The 16375-nt window shown below is 32.0% G+C and overlaps 1 pseudogene across 1 annotated transcript; it reads left to right on the forward strand.

Moving 5' to 3' along the window:
- Positions 1–465: 465 nt before the first annotated feature.
- LOC114279967 (uncharacterized) lies at positions 466–15710 on the forward strand (annotated as a pseudogene). Its single transcript, XR_014328042.1, has 4 exons — positions 466–588; positions 13593–13784; positions 14478–14607; positions 15380–15710. The product of XR_014328042.1 is annotated as an uncharacterized LOC114279967 (transcript).
- The last annotated feature ends 665 nt before the right edge of the window (positions 15711–16375 follow it).

Genomic DNA, 16375 nt, shown 5'->3' on the forward strand with positions numbered 1-16375 from the left:
TACCAAGGTAGTAGACCATATCAGTGTGCTTAAACTTGAGGATGAATTTGATGAGCATGATTATAAACTCCTTTAAGTTAATGCTAAAGCCAAACTTATTCTTGTGTGTGGACTAGATGCAAATGAGTATAATAGAATTTCTGGGTATATTACTACTAAAGAGATTTGGGATAAACTTGAAATCACTTATGAAGGAACTAGCCAAATAAAAGAGTCTCGGATTGACATGCTTATTCATGATTATGAACTCTTTACTATGAATCATTTGAATCTATTTCTGAGATGTTTTATAAATTTACCAATATTATTAATGCTCTAAAATCTCTTGGTAAATCTTATACTAATGATGAGCTTGTAAGAAAAATACTTAGGTCTTTGCCAAATGAATGGGAAGCTAAGGTTACAGCTATCCAAGAAGCAAAAGACCTGAAAAAATTAGGCATTGAAGAACTCCTAGACTCATTCATGGCTCATGAACTTTCAATGATAAATGGCAGCAAAAAGGAAGCCATTTGGGGAGAAAATGATGGAGTAGCCAACCTGTGTCTCATGGCTCTTGGAGAAGAAGAAGAATCCGCTCACAATGAGGTAATTTCTAATTATGTTGAACTTGAAAGTGCTTTCAATGAATTACATGACATATTTAGAAACGTTTGTGTTAAGAATTCTAAATTAAAGAAATTAGTTACTTCTCTTTCAAATGATATGTGTGTTTTAAAAATGAAAAATGCTACTTTGAAAAATGACTTTACGTCTATTGCCAATGAGAAAAACATTTTGAAAAACAATGTTGAGGATTTAAACAAAACTTTTGAAAATTTTGTAAAAGGAAAAGAAAACCTCAACAAGCTTCTTGAAAATAAAAAATGTGTTTTTGACAAAGTAGGCATTGGTTTTAATCCTCCTAAACCTTTTATGAGATTAAATGTTCTTGAGACTAATCCCTATGGACCCAAGAAAGTATGGGTACCAAGAAAGAAATCAAAATATTTTGTAGGTGGAATCTTAAAGAACACCAAGGATTTTGAGAGGAAATGCACAACAAGAGTGTTCAATCTAAAGAGCAAAATCAACTCCTACAAGAAGAAGAATGATGAAATGAAAATTACCAAGATAAACAATAGAGGTAATATATGGGTAAAGATTCCAAAGAGGTAAATGAAGGTATAACTCCTAACACACCTTTAAGCTTAAAGTTCTATATTCTTTAAGGTGTAATTTGTGTACAACAGGCTGTGTCTAATCATTGATTCCATGTAACCTAATTGTACTAAGTTTGCTAAGTCATGTTCTGCTAGTTTCTTTCAAACATTCATTGAACTCAAAAATGAGAATTATATTATTTTGATGAATTCCTATTAGAATATGAATGATTCATGTATTCATTAACATTGTATATCATGTCATCCATTGTTATGAAAAAGAGATAAGAAGTGATAAATTTTTTTGTGAGCATACTTTTCACATCTTATCTATGACTTCATACTAATATGTTAATTCCTTTTTGAGTTATATCTTTGTATAATCAATTTTGATGTCATAGCATGTTTTTGAGATATATACCATTTATATTTTGAATTCTACATTTGTGATATCAAGAATATGCTCAATATGAAAATTTCATGCTTATATGCTTTACATTGGAATATTTGAATGAGTTGTGAAATTCCTTTATTATGATTCATCAACAATGTCTAAATGAAAAGAAATATCATACGTTTGTAGAGACATTGCATCTATCCTATTGAATATCTTTTGAATATGGATTATATTGGCATACATCTCATGAAATGCTTTTGATTGATAAATTATTGAATTAATTGTTTATAACATTCATGTTGTGTTCCACATTAAGTAAAATGTTTTATCACAATTGAGTATGTGGATTGAATTGATGAAAATGCCTCTTGATAATGTTATGTGATTAAATGAGATTGTTGCATCATTTTTTAATAAAACAAAGAGCATAACACTATTTTCTTATGCATATTATGCTATGTGCTACAACTTGAAAATTATGGAAAATAGCATTCCAAACTCTTGTTTGATCATTGAATTATTTTTCACCTTTTGAGTTTGTGATAAGAAATGATTTGCGCTGTATTTTTATTGAGTAACAATGATTGTTCTATGAATGCTATATTTACACAAATCACATTAGAAAATGGTAGCACCAACTTAGGGGGAGAAATCATTTTGCTAAAATACTTGTTAAACCCTTTTGAGATGAACTCCTCATGAAAGAAAATTGAAGATTGAAAAGCTTTCATCTCTTGAACCTAACATATGCCTCATATACTCTCTTAAGCTTTTGAGGTAAAAATTCTATCTTATATTCTTTGAGCTAATACTGTTATTACTTTGATATAAAAAAGATTGATTATGCTTCATATAATTTGCAATGTATACTCTTTGATGATGCTCTTGCCTAAAAATCATGTTTATGCTTAAAATGTGTGCTATATATTGAAATTCATGATTTTTCTTGGCATATGGATTGCTATACCTTGAACATGCTTCATTTTTTGAATTTACATTAGCTCCATGAGATTATATTTAGTTTAACCTATTATGAGCAATATTTAGTATTCTACATAATGCTTGAGATATGATTGTTAAATCTTCTATATTGCATATTAGTATCCTTAGTAGATTTCATGTTGGTATCATTTTGGCATCCTATTTGATATTATTGACGAAAACATTTCAGTTATGAGTTTTCATTTATCATATCCCTATTAAATGTGATAATACTAGTGTCATCAATTTAAGAAAAAATCCGATTCAACACTCACGAACAAAACATATTGAAATTTGACATTATTTTTTAAGAGATCATGTTCAAGAAGGGGATATTGTACTTGAATTTGTAAACACCGACAAGCAATTAGGGGATATTTTCATAAAACCCCTAAGCGAGGATCGCTTTAATTTTATTCGTGGTGAGCTTGGAATGTCGATTTCTACTTAAAAAGTTTTGTTATGACTGTGAAACTCGAATTTTTGTTAAAATGATTTATGTGTATTGCTACATTGATATGGAAACATCTATATCAGTTGAATGCTCGCAAGTCCTTCATACATTTATTCCCCTTAATAGTTTGTTATTCTCAACTGTGTAATTTTTATTTTATTTTTTTGGTTCTGCATCTTGAGGTAAAGTTAACTTTGCATACATTAATTTTTTTTAAACCCTCATGGTATTTTTTTTGCATTACCATTCCAGCAACACCAACATCTCATTAAGGTTAATATCTGCTGGTATTATTTTATTTTAATTTAATTTAATTTTTTATTTTACTATTAGGCTTAATTTCTTTAATTTTATTTTTTTATTATTTTTTGTTTGGACTTAATTTTCTTTTCTTTTTTTTTTTTGCTTTTTAATTTCATTTTTCAGTACTTAAACATAAAAACAAAAACAAATCCAAATACAAATATTTACATATAAAAAATGAAAAAAAAAAACATCCTTCATTTTTTTTTACAGCCACAGGCCGATCCAAATAAACATAAAAAAAAAAAAAAAAAACAACAACAACAACACCCTTCATTTTTTTTTTCCGGCCATACACCGATCTTACTTACTCTCCTCTTCCATCGTTTTCTTCTTCTTTTTATCACCTTGAGCGACCCTTGATGCCTCTGCCCCTGTACTTTCGTCGAGAGGGGCGACTCCCCGCTGACTATCAAAGGCCAAGAACAATGTTGCTCCAAATCGAGCCATGGAGGTGGTCTTTCGTTTAAGCTCTTTATTTTCAGCCTTCAATGCGCCTATTTCTGCTCACGCATCCTTGTACATGCGCTAAAGCAGAGAGAGTTGGGCGTTGACCTGGTGAAGCTCACTCGTTCTGTTCTGCAGTCGATGCGCCAATTTTGTGACTGTAGTCACTGTCTCCATACAGGACGTCAGTGTGAAATGATTGGCTTCAATATCTGATTGAGCTGCCATGATTTGCTCAATTGACATCATAGGAAGAATAGGAAGAGGAATGACAGGAAGAGTAGGAGTAGAGGCACTCGGTCCAGCCGAGCTTATGGGATCGTTTAGGTCCGAAAATAGAGTGAGGGGACGGGATGAGGAAGCCATGGTTTAGAGGTGAGAGCTGTAAACGAAATTAGTTGCAAAGAAATAGAAGAGAACAGACTGAGGTTTGGCCTCCTCCGTTCAGTTTTCTTTTGTCTCTCGATGAGGAAGAAGAAATAGACGAGAGTGGTGAAGAAGAGATAGAAGAGAATGGTGAAGAAGAAAATGGAAAAGTGTGTGATTTAGAAGAAGGCTGAAGAGAAGACGACAAGGAGAGGGAGATAGCCGAGGCAAGCGGCAATCGAGGAGAGCTGCTTTTGTCGACCAATGAAGCAAAAGTCAGGCCGTGTGGCAACCGCATTTTGCAAAAAACGAGAGAGACGCGGGAGAGTTGTATGTATATATATATATGATTATATATTTTTTGATGCCATTTATCCCTATCATTTTCCTCCTTCTCCTCCAGATTCTGACCCATGATTTCCTTTTAATAATGTCACAGGAGGAGAAAACTTATGATGTTATGATGTTATGTATTATAGTATTATTTTCAAATTATAGTATTATTTTCAAACTAATCTGATGTTATCTTAGTCTCATATCATGTCTCTAATTAAAGCTTATTTATTACACATGTGATAACCTATCTATTCAGAAATGAATTCAGAGAGCATGACTTGAGGGGGAGCTTTTCTTACTCCCAAATAAAATCAAAACATCATTGTGTGCCATCATCAAAAAGGGGGAGATTGTTAGACTTATTTAGTTTGATCATTTATTTAATTATGTTTTAATTTATTTGAAAAAGAAAAATAAAATCCAAAATTTATTTTGATGATTTATTTAATTATGTTTTAATCAAAATTTATTTTGATGATTTATTTGAAAGAAAAAAATAGAATCAAAATTTATTTTGTCACATTATTTCTCACCTAAACCTTTATCCTAAATGTTGTTAGAATGTATTTAATATTTGATTAAATCAGGAGTTCAAACAGCCCAAAACAAAGGTTCAAACAGTCTAGCACAGCAGCAGGCCAAAAGGTTCAAAAGGTTCAAATGAATGATATTTAAATTATTAATGATGGAAGTACAACAGCTATAAACGACTATAAGGGTTCAAAATGCCAAAATGTTCAAAAGGTTCAAGTGGAAGATATTCAAATTTGTAATAATGGAGTGGAAGATATTCAAATTGGTAATGATGGAAGTACAACGGCTATAAACAGTTATAAATTCAAATGACTACAACGGCTATAAACGGCTATAAACAGCTATAAATTCAAATGAATACAACTGCTATAAACGGCTATAATTTTCATTATATATACCAAAGCCTCTAATGTAAACAAGTTACAAAAACCTGAAAATATTCTTTGATCTATAATCATTCACATATGTTCTCAGAAATTATACACTGAGCCTTATAGCATTAAGCTCATCTTTCCTGTGTGAGATTTACAGAAAAATCAAAGCTTCATTTTATATATTTATCTTTAAAAGATATTTATTGTAAGCTTTCTTTGAAAGAAAAAATACCATTTCATCTTGTAAAAGTGTTGCAAATACTGTGTTCTTGAAATCTTGAGAGTGATTGTGAATCACCTAAGATTTGCAAGGGTTTGGGCTTGTGAAGTCTGTATAAAATCCGTGGAGGATTGCTCCATTTGTAAAGAGGTTGCTAGCACCCCTGTGAAGCTAGAAGATAGTGAAAAATCTCAAGTGAAGCTTGAGGAGCGGATGTAGGCTTGGTTGAAGCCGAACCACTATAAATCTGTTTGTCTCCTCTTCCCTAATCTCTTTACTTTCCTACTACTGCTATAGTTATCTAATATTCATGTGTTAATCATTTGATTTACCATGTATGTTAGTTATACTTCATTATTATTTTGCTTGATCATTTACTGCTAAGTTCATCATTGTACTTGTTAATAATTTGTTGTACTAGTAGCTAATTTTATTGGGGTATTATTAATTTTAATTTGTAGAAACCTAATTCACCCCCTCCCCTCTTAGGTTGCTTTCTGGATAACAAAATGCTTCTTTACGAGAGGGTGGCTCATAATCAATATAGAGAGAAGAAAAAGAGGATTTTTAAGAGACAGACAAGTCGGGACTGTTTTAGATCTGGTGAGCATATGATGAGTATTTGTAGGAGGAGGAGGCAAGAAAAGAGGAAGCTGAGTAGAAATTGACTGAATAGGAATAGAGTGAGGAGGTTTAGGTATAGAGGGAGATGTAAAAAAAGCACTAGAGTAAGGAGATGAGGAAGATGGAGCCACTGGATAAGGAGTAGAAGAAGAAGAAGCGCTAGGATAAACCAGAGATGAAGGTAAATAAGAAGGAGAAGACCAGAAAAAATTATGTAACTGAGGCAAAGAAATAAATGAAGAAGTAGATGAAGAGGGAAGAGAAGCATAAGGAAAGTTAGACTCATTAAAAACAACATGACGAGACAAATAAATTTTACCTATAAGAGGATTAAGACATCGATAGCCTTTGGCAAATGGATGGTAACCAAGAAACATGCAAAAAATGGATTTGGGCTGCAGTTTATGAGAGACATATGGTTTGAGCCAAGGAAAGCATTGGCAACCAAAAACTCTTAACTGAGAATAATTTGGTAAAGAATGAAATAACATTTCAAACGGAGACTTATTACTCAATTTAGAATAAGGTAATCAATTAATAAGAAATGTGGCAATAGCCACAACATCAAACCAGAATTTCAAAGGCATTATAGCATGATGTAAAAGGGCAATAGTTGTGTCAATGATGTGTCTATGTTTCCTCTCGACCACTCCATTTTGTGAAAGGGCGTAGGGACAAGAATGTTGATGAATAATACGCTAAGTGGAAAGAAAATTCTTCATTTTATTGTTAAGATACTCAGTACCCCCATAGTTCTCAAAATGTGTAAGGATGTGTGAAATTGCTTCTCTACATAGGCCTTAAACTCTACAAATTTAGTATAGACTTCACTTTTATAGGCCAATGGATATAACCATGTAAACTTAGTAAAGTCATCCACAAAAAGAACATAGTACTTGTAGCCAGAATTAGAGGTATATGAACCCCACACATCACTATGAATAAGAGAAAGTGGTTGATCAGTAGTAGAGTTTGAAAAATGAAAATGAAGCATGTGGCTCTTGGCAACACAACAATCAATACATGAAAGTGATGTTTGCTTATTAGCAGTACAATGTAAAAGTTTATGTAAACACTGAAACTTCAAGGGAGAGGGATGGCCTAGTCTATTATGCCAAGTACTCGCACTAACAAGTGAAAATGAATGAGAAGTACTAAGATGCAATGGATGCTATGGAGTAGATAATGAACTAAGGGCAACAGTAGATGGCAAGAAATGATAAAGACCACTGATATTAGAACCCTTGTGAAGCACTTTCTTCAAAAGATTGTCCTAGATCACAAAATTAGCATCATCAAATATAATAAAACAGTTGTTATCCTTTACTAATTTCTGAACATAAATAAGATTAGAAGAAATTGAAGAAGCATGAAGAACATGATTAAGTTTAAAAGAATGATGAGGTGTAGGTAAGAGACCTTTACCAGTATGCTGAATAGGTACGTAATTATGATTACCAATGGTGATGTGATCTGTCCATTGATAAGGCTAATAACAAGTTAGATTAGTCATGTCATTAGTGATATGATCTGTTACTGCAGAGTCAAGGTACCAAGGAACTTGGGAAGAAGCAACATAAGAACCATATGATGCAACAAAAGCTCTGGAATGTGAAGGAGTAGAGTTAGAAGAAAATTGATATGGTTGATATTAAGGATCCATTATGTAACCACCACTCAAGAGCAGTGTGGCTAAATCCACCACATATCTAACATGATTATAAAGTATAGGAATTTCGACCTCTGCCTCTAACAGAACCATCTGTGAATCTGCCAAAACCACCACCGCCTTTGTAACCATGAGATTGACCCTATTTCCTCTATAAGAACTTTTGCCTCTGAAAACATGATTTTGGTTTGAATTTTCTGGATTAAGTTTTTTGAAAACTAAGTTTTTTGGTTTTCGTGTTTTTTTGTTTTTAGTGAATATTTTTAAAATTTTAAACATTTTTTTTAATTTTTTAGATGTACCTTACTTAGATGCATTTAAAAAGTAAAAAATTTGTGAAAAAATATTTAAAAAAATTAATAAATACATAAAAATATAAAAAATGTACTAAATTCTTGTATTTTTTTTGTATTTTTGGTATTTAGTGAATTTTTCAAAATATTAGGTGTGTCTAAAAAGGAAAAAAATTGCTTAAAATATTAAAAAAATTCAGTAAAAACAAAAAAATACGAAAAATAAAAAAGTAGAATTTTCTTAAAAGTGTTTTTGAAAAAATGAAACCAAGCAAGCTGAGCTAGGGGTGTGCGCGGTGCGGGTCGGTGCGGTTTGAGAGAAAAATAGAAACCGTATGGCGGGTGGCGGATTGATAAAAGTGTCATTAGAATTTGCCATTTTCCTTATCTAAAACCGGCGGTTCGGTTGGCAAATAATGGCGGATTTGCCTTGGCGGTTCGGGCGGATTGGCGGTTTATAAAAAATATAATTCAAATTACAAAACTTAAATCAAAGAGTAAAAAAAAAACAAGAGATACCGTGATGTTAAGCATCTTGCGAAACTTTCTTCTGATGCAGCAAGTGTAGCAACAACATGATAATATCAACGACTATGCCATCAGTTCATTACAAGCATCTGTGGAAGCTACAATGATCAAATACAATACATAAAATTCCCCTCGAGCAGTAATGTAATACTATATTCTAAGGTATAGAACAACAAGCAAACTTAAGTAAAAAAGAATTTTTAGAATCTTATAAAACATGATTTAATAGCGGTGCGGGTCGGTGCGGTTTAGAAGAAAAATAGAAACCGGCGGATTGATAAAAGTGTCACTAGAATTTGCCATTTTTCTTATCAAAAACCGGCGGTTCGATTGACAAATAATAACGAATTTGCCTTGGCGGTGCGATTCGGTGCGGTTTTGGCGGTTTCGACGGTTTCGACGATATTATGCACACCCCTAAGCTGAGCTGTAGGTTCTAAGATATTCTTTTTAGTTTTTTACTCCATTTGTATGGCTTCAGAACAAAGCAAAGAGGACAACTCATCCATGGTGATTGGTTCAGATCGAGATCGAATAGAGGTGGTAAAAGCATCAAATTCATCAGGAAGACCATTTAGTGTGAGTAAAACAAGATCTTCATCATTGATGATGACTGAAGCAAGAGCTAACTAATTCACAATTTCTTTGATTTTGAACAAATATGCTTCCATTGAATCTGTCTTCTTCGCAACAGTGTTAAATTTGTTCTTCAACTGATAGATGTGTGATCTGGAAAGTGTAGTAAAACGCCTGTGCAAAGCAAACCAGATTTTAGATAAATGTTGACATTGCAACACAGTTGAGTAGATTGAAGGAGATAGAGTTGCAGTAATACAACTTAAGAGGTGAGCATCAATAAGACTCCATTAAATTCGATCAGAATTGGAGACCTCTGTTCCAGTTGAATCTGTGATAGTAACAAGAGGACATGAGATTGTGCCATCAACATATCCAAGTAGATCTGTAGCTTTGAGAATATTCTGAAGTTGGCTTTTCCAAATCACAAAGTTACTAGAATCAAGTTTCACAGTAATAAATGAAGAAAGAGAGATTAACATTGTGAGATTAGATGGAATCAAAGAAGAAAAAAATTGATTGGCCATAGATCTGTGCTTATAGGATCTGTGCTCATAGGAGCTTTAAAGCTCTGATACCATCAAGAAATTGAGATTCAAGAAATAATTACTATTCAATGAATATACTTTTACAGGTTACAATCATATATATCAGTTGGGAGTTTGTTATAACAAACTACTGATACACTAGTTACATACACACTAACCAACTCCTAAGCTAATTGACTTTGAAACCAACTGAGCCGATGTAGATGTGGCTGCAATGTCTGCTGCTGGGGCTGGCTTAGCCATTAACTAAGCTTTTGAGCTGAGTTTGGAAGATGTAGTATTCTCAAAAATTATTATTCAAAATTGATAATGTTCTTAGTTTTAAAAATTAAAAAAAAAATTTAATAATATTCTCTATTTTATTAAATAGGACTTATTAGTTCAAAAAAATTTAGATAGAATCTAAGCTGCTGTGACATTTATAAATGAGATTTTTAAATAATTAACTCATTTTTTTATTGTAGAATATTGTTGATGGACACCTTAAATGATCTCCACTAAGCTATCTTGAATTTGAAGACATACAATCTCATGAGATTGGTCACAGGCCCATTGTTGGCGGACTAAACAGTCTAGCTGGGTTATTGGCCCATAATATTCGTCACAGTCCATTCTTATGATTTTTTTTATTTTATTCTATTTTATTTATTTTATTTATTTATTTGAACATCATCCATTCTTATGATTCAATTCATGTCCATTCTTAATAACTTAAATTTTTTTAGACAATTAATAATCTATCATGGTTGTGACGTTATGGCCACCAAGACCAAAACCATCACCTAAATTTCTTTTTTCTTTTTCTTTTTTTTTTTTTGGTACATCACGGAACACATGGTGTAGAGGTGAGTAGGTGAACTAAAAAATTCACAATTCAAACCAATTCAGTCTAATTCGGTAGATTTAGTTTAGATTTGTTTCAAACCATTTACTATCTCATTCTACCATTATGCCACACACCCTACTGCATACAATCTCAACATTTATAAATCTCTCATTATGCATTTATAATTATATATATTTGTAAATGATGGTGAGAACCGTAATATAAAGTGGTGATGTCCTCCATTTTTCCAAGTTTATCTTTATTCTTTATAGTGCTTGAAATGTGTATTGATTAATATTACAAGTTGATTTCCAACATAATCTCTATTCGTTGGTGATGTCTTTTTTGCTATTATTGTGTTGTGTTGCTGTTTTTGTTGTTTTTTTTTTTTTTTTTATTTGCTAGATGTTGAACTTATATTTATTTGTTAGAGGATAAACTTATATTTATGTGCTACATGTTGAATGTTTGTAGAATAATATTATATGATTTTTATTGTGTGAAATCGTGGTTCCAAATTAAACAATTCCGTATTTAAATGGTTTTGATCGAATTGATTAATCATGGTCCCAAATTAAACCATTCCGTGTTTAAATGGTTTTGTTCGAATTGATTCTACGGTTTAAATGATTTGGATTGGTTTTAATTTTTATGGAATCGTAATTCGTGAATTGATCTTAATTTTACCCCAAACCAGTCAGATCTGGATTATGCTCACCTCTAAAATGATGGTTTTTTTTATCAAACACCAATTGTTATCCAATAAAATTGTCTTAAATTTATTTTTCTAAGTTTAAGTTATTTTACGAACTTGTGTTTTCAAAACAAGATTTTCATATTCAGGTGGTGGTTTGAAAACATGATGTGACATAAGCATTTTATAATTAAAATTGTGTCTTCAAAAGTTTTTTATTTTAAAATGATAAATCCGTGAGTCAGACACATTATTCTCAGTTTGTTTGGGAAGAATTATTTAAGCCTGATTTTTTGATTAATTTGGAAAAAAAATATTTTGATTTTTTTAACTTTTTTTATAAGAAAATAAGTATAATGATTATGGTTTAAATGTGACATTTTATTAGTATATTTTGTCTTTTTATACATTTTTAATCGCAACTTAAACCCAGCTCACTTGCTAAACCGGGACTCTGTATAAAATCTTTATATATACTACTTTTTATGTTTATATAGCATCCCTCTTTTTTTTTCTTTTTTTTTTTTGGCTAGTGAATTTTTTTTCTTTATTGGATCAATATTAGCTTGAAGCCCAAACCCAAAATGGTTTGTGTGAAATAGAGATAGCTGAAGTCCTATCCATTCAGACCAAAAAAAAAGCCCATTCTCTCTCGGAGCATGCCAATCCTTTTGTCCTAAATTTTTCTAAGGGCCATGACTAAGACCCCTCAAACTCTCTACTACCACTCCACACACGTGGGAGTTAAAAAAAAAAAAAAAAAAAAAATTACCAATAAAAGACAAAAGGAGTCATGGGATGCACCAAGGATCCTCTAGAGTGAAATTTCTCTAAAGTTTCCTAGAGTGCTATATTGTGTGGTTGAGATTTACTGGCAAGTCACATCAGAAAAATTGATGTGACTTGCCAGTAAATCTCAACCACACAATGTAGCACTCTAGGAAACTTTAGGGAAAAATCACTCTAGAGGATCCTTGCTCCATGGGATGACCCTCAAAAGGGATCCGAATCTTTATTGTTTTTCCAATAACCCTTAACAACCACATCTGGATCAATCTCTAAATTTATGTCATTGAAAAAAAAAATTATTACTCTCATAGTTTAATTAAGATGTTGCACTACGGAAACATTAATGATTCTTGAATACAATATGAATAACCACTTAAATTAATACACCACCAAACAGGTCGCAAGGGTGCCGTAAACAAAAAAAAAATTAAGTTCACATAATTGGGATCCAAAATAATATTGGCGCAAATTTTGTAAATGTGATGGAAGGAGATAAAATAGAAAATAATTGGTATTGTTTTAAGGCGCGTTACAACATCGCTTTCTTTAAGACGATATTCGCCCCTACCAATTCTGTCGAATGTGATATGTACCAGGTTACCTGCAAATCCGTCTCTAGAATATAATGAAACCCAGTCTAAAAATTGATGTTTGACTGCGTTATGCACAAACGAAATCAGATCCCGAATACCTTTGGATTTTTCTAATCGAAGAAACTAACAATATGAATCATTGATAGAATTTCCATGGAAATTATATAGATTTCATATGGATGATTTCTATCTAATTTCCAACTCATTCTGCCTTTATATAGGTATGGGTTTGTATCCTCTATACCAAAGGTCGTATCCTTTAAATTCAAAAATGACACCCTTTAAATCCAAGAGTCATATCCTTTGGTTTAAATTCAATAGTTACACCCCATAATTTAAATCCAAAAGATATACCTTTTTGTTTAAACTTAATGGTTACACCCTTTGGTTTAAACCCAAAAGCTACATCTCTTTAATCATTCATATAACTATATTATTCATTTAAATATATATAAATATATTATGAAAATGTTCCAACTATCCCCCACTATTTTCAAAATATATGAAAATAACAACTTGGATAGATTAAGAAAATTTATGAATAAATAAAGATATCTTTCGATTTGAATTATTCACCTAGAGCCTGTTTGGTAAAGCTTATAAACTGATTATTTCAATTTTTAACTTAATTTAAACTAAAATAATATATTTGGTACAACTTAAATTACCAACTTATAATTTAAACCAAATTATTTTTAACTTATTTAAATTAAAATAATATATTTGGTACAGCTTAAATTACCAACTTATAGTTTAAACCAAATTATTTTCCAACTTATTTCAAAAGTTGGTGATGGGGTGCTTACGGATTTAGACTTAAGCGTGCAGTCGGGATTGGGGATTTAAATGACTTAAATGCCCCTCTCAAACTTCAATATTTACGAAACTGCCATTATATATACCCGTTATCTCTGTTGCCCTAAACACTGTCTCGCTTCTCACACTCTCATCTCCTCTTCTCCTCTCCTCTCTGGCGACCAAGAAGAACTGTCGTCCGCCTCTTGATCGCAGCAGATTGGTGCTTATAGAACAGTCGCCTACCTCTCCAAGAACAGTTGTCCCCTGTTTTCCGTTCATCTGCACCGAAAAGGTAACATTTCATGACTGTGATATATACAAATACATATATATATATGGACATCGATTAGGGTTGATTTCATAACTGAGAAGTTATATACAATACATAGGGTTGATTTCATCGATTAGGGTTGATTTCATGATTTCATTAGGGTTGAAAACGCCTCTCTCTTTTCTTCACTCTCTGATTAGGGTTGAAAACCCCCCTTTTACTGTGATCTGTTATTTATTTATTTAATCCTTAGATGTTTTTCAATTTTAAATGCATAAATTTGGTTCTCTATAACTGACTGAGCTATTATAATTGTTTTGTCTCTGTATATATTGGGCAAAATCTGGTTCGACTGCTCTGCTAGTTGCTTGTGCTAGGTGTGATTTCTGCACTCTGCCAATAAACATTTCAACTTTTAGATCTTTTTTATTTTTTAATTTTTTACCTCCTCTTTTGTTCCTTTTCTTTTTTATCGACAATTTTTATGTGTAAAAATGTGATTTTCTTGAATACCAAAATGATGGGTGTACTAATTTCAACAATGAAAGAGAGTATACAAAAAGATTTGACCTACAAAACGATCCAACATACTGGGAATAGAAGAATGAACATTTTCCTGTTAGATAGTAGAAAAAGAATCAAAATTAGATTTTCATGGGCAGACATCCTACCAAAATTATGGTAGAAATTCATTTTGGTTTTCTTCGTTTGCAGATGTTTTCGAGATGAAGATCTTAGGGCAAATAGACAGCCTGAGTTTACACAACTGGATATGGAGACGGCTTTCACCCCTTTGGAGAACATGCTGAGGCTCAATGAAGATTTGATTAGACAAGTTATTAAGTTAGTTGTCAGGTGGTTAAAATTCTAATTAGATTTGGGAAGCACCCTGATAAAAGATCAACAAATAAGATAGAGAAAAATGAATCCAATCAAATTATCTCAAAATACCCTTTGACAGGCCAAAAATTTTCTGAGACTAAAAGCTGCTAATGAATTAACTTGACCCAAATTAATTTTATGTGGCATTTGTCAGCATTGTGATATGAAATCTTTTAAGGTTTGCTTAGGCTGATGCCTAATCACTAGAATTTTTTTTGGACACAGATAGGCTTGGGTTGGCTTTACTTCAGCTCAGAGTATGTCTGTAGATGGGATGAAAGAGTTTCAATTGATATATTGCAAGGTTTTCAAAGCTTCAAACCCAAATCTAGCTGCTAAAATCTATAGCATTTACTAAGGAATAGACTATTGAGATCATAAAAGTTGATCCAATTTGTACATTTTTTCCTAGAAATGACTGGGTCAAATTCCTCTTGAGCAGAGCCCATCTCGGTTTGTCTTATGGCCTGAGCTCACCTTTTGAACCTTAAAATTTTTCTCAACCTTGATTTGTAGTGAACCAAACTTGTTAGTGCATGAAGTTGGTGTGCACACTATTGAGCACCTTGTAGAGTCCAGGACAGGAGATTGCTTGCACATAGCAGAGCTTGTTGCATCAAGTTATAAATTATATGTTATATAATTCTTTTATTAATTTTGTTTATTTTTATGTTCCTGAAACTTGATTTGATCGATGTCACTATGAGGTTTGATTAGATATGCTTATTGTAGGTTTTTCTGGAGATCAAAGTTATTCAGCTACCCAATCCTTTCCCGAGGCTTACATATGCTGAAGTAATGAGTCAATATGGTTTAGACAGGCCAGATGTTCGATTTGATCTCGAATTAAGAGATGTAATAAGGCCTACCTCCCTCTCTCTCTCTCTCTGTCTGGTTTGGGTGGTTTATTTTTTATTTATTTATTTGGTGGTGGCGGTGGTGGTGGAAGAAATTTACTTATATGTTCAACATCAGGCTTCTACAGTGTTTCTGATTGGATCCTGAGAAAACTAATGCACTTTGCTGAGTGTTTGTTTTTAACTTCACTACTTTCCAGTTTTCATTGGCGTACCTGTTAAAACAGTTTATAGATTATAACCTAACAGATTATAAATTATGACTTTAATCAGAAGTTGTTAATCTGTTTGGTGTAACTGTTAGATTATAGATTTAAGTTGCTGAGTAGTGTTTGTTAAATAAGCTGTGAAATAGCTTTTTCAATTAATTTTTATTTTTTGTTTGTCTACATTTCTCATAAAAAATAATAATAATAATCTATAGTCCATTTGGATCTTTTTTTATTTTTAAAAAAATAAAAAATAAAAAAATTTAAGAGTAGAACAAAAAATTAACATGTCCACAGTAGAAGTTGATAATCATAAGCAAAGGGTGAGCAGTTTTTTAGAATCAGCTCTTTTGAGTTAAAATAAGCTGTTAGAATTAGAAACTGTTTGAAATAAGTTTAACCAAACAGTCTAAAATAATTTTTTCAAAGTTAAAAGTCATAAATTAGCTTTGAAAAGCTGAAACAAACACTCTCATTATCTTCGGTTTCTGATTTTTCATACTGTAGTTGAGCTGCTATCATAAACTTAATGCATAGTTACCACTTTAAAAAATGAACATGACATTTATGACAAGCCAACCTTGCTACCAGTACATTATACTTCATTTCGCATTTACTGATCCTTTACGTGGTCATGTGATGAAGGTATTCAATCATTAAAATG

The sequence above is a fragment of the Camellia sinensis genome, chromosome 1, assembly GCF_055761805.1.
Source record: "Camellia sinensis isolate YWXY chromosome 1, ASM5576180v1, whole genome shotgun sequence".
Classification (NCBI taxonomy): Eukaryota; Viridiplantae; Streptophyta; class Magnoliopsida; order Ericales; family Theaceae; genus Camellia; species Camellia sinensis.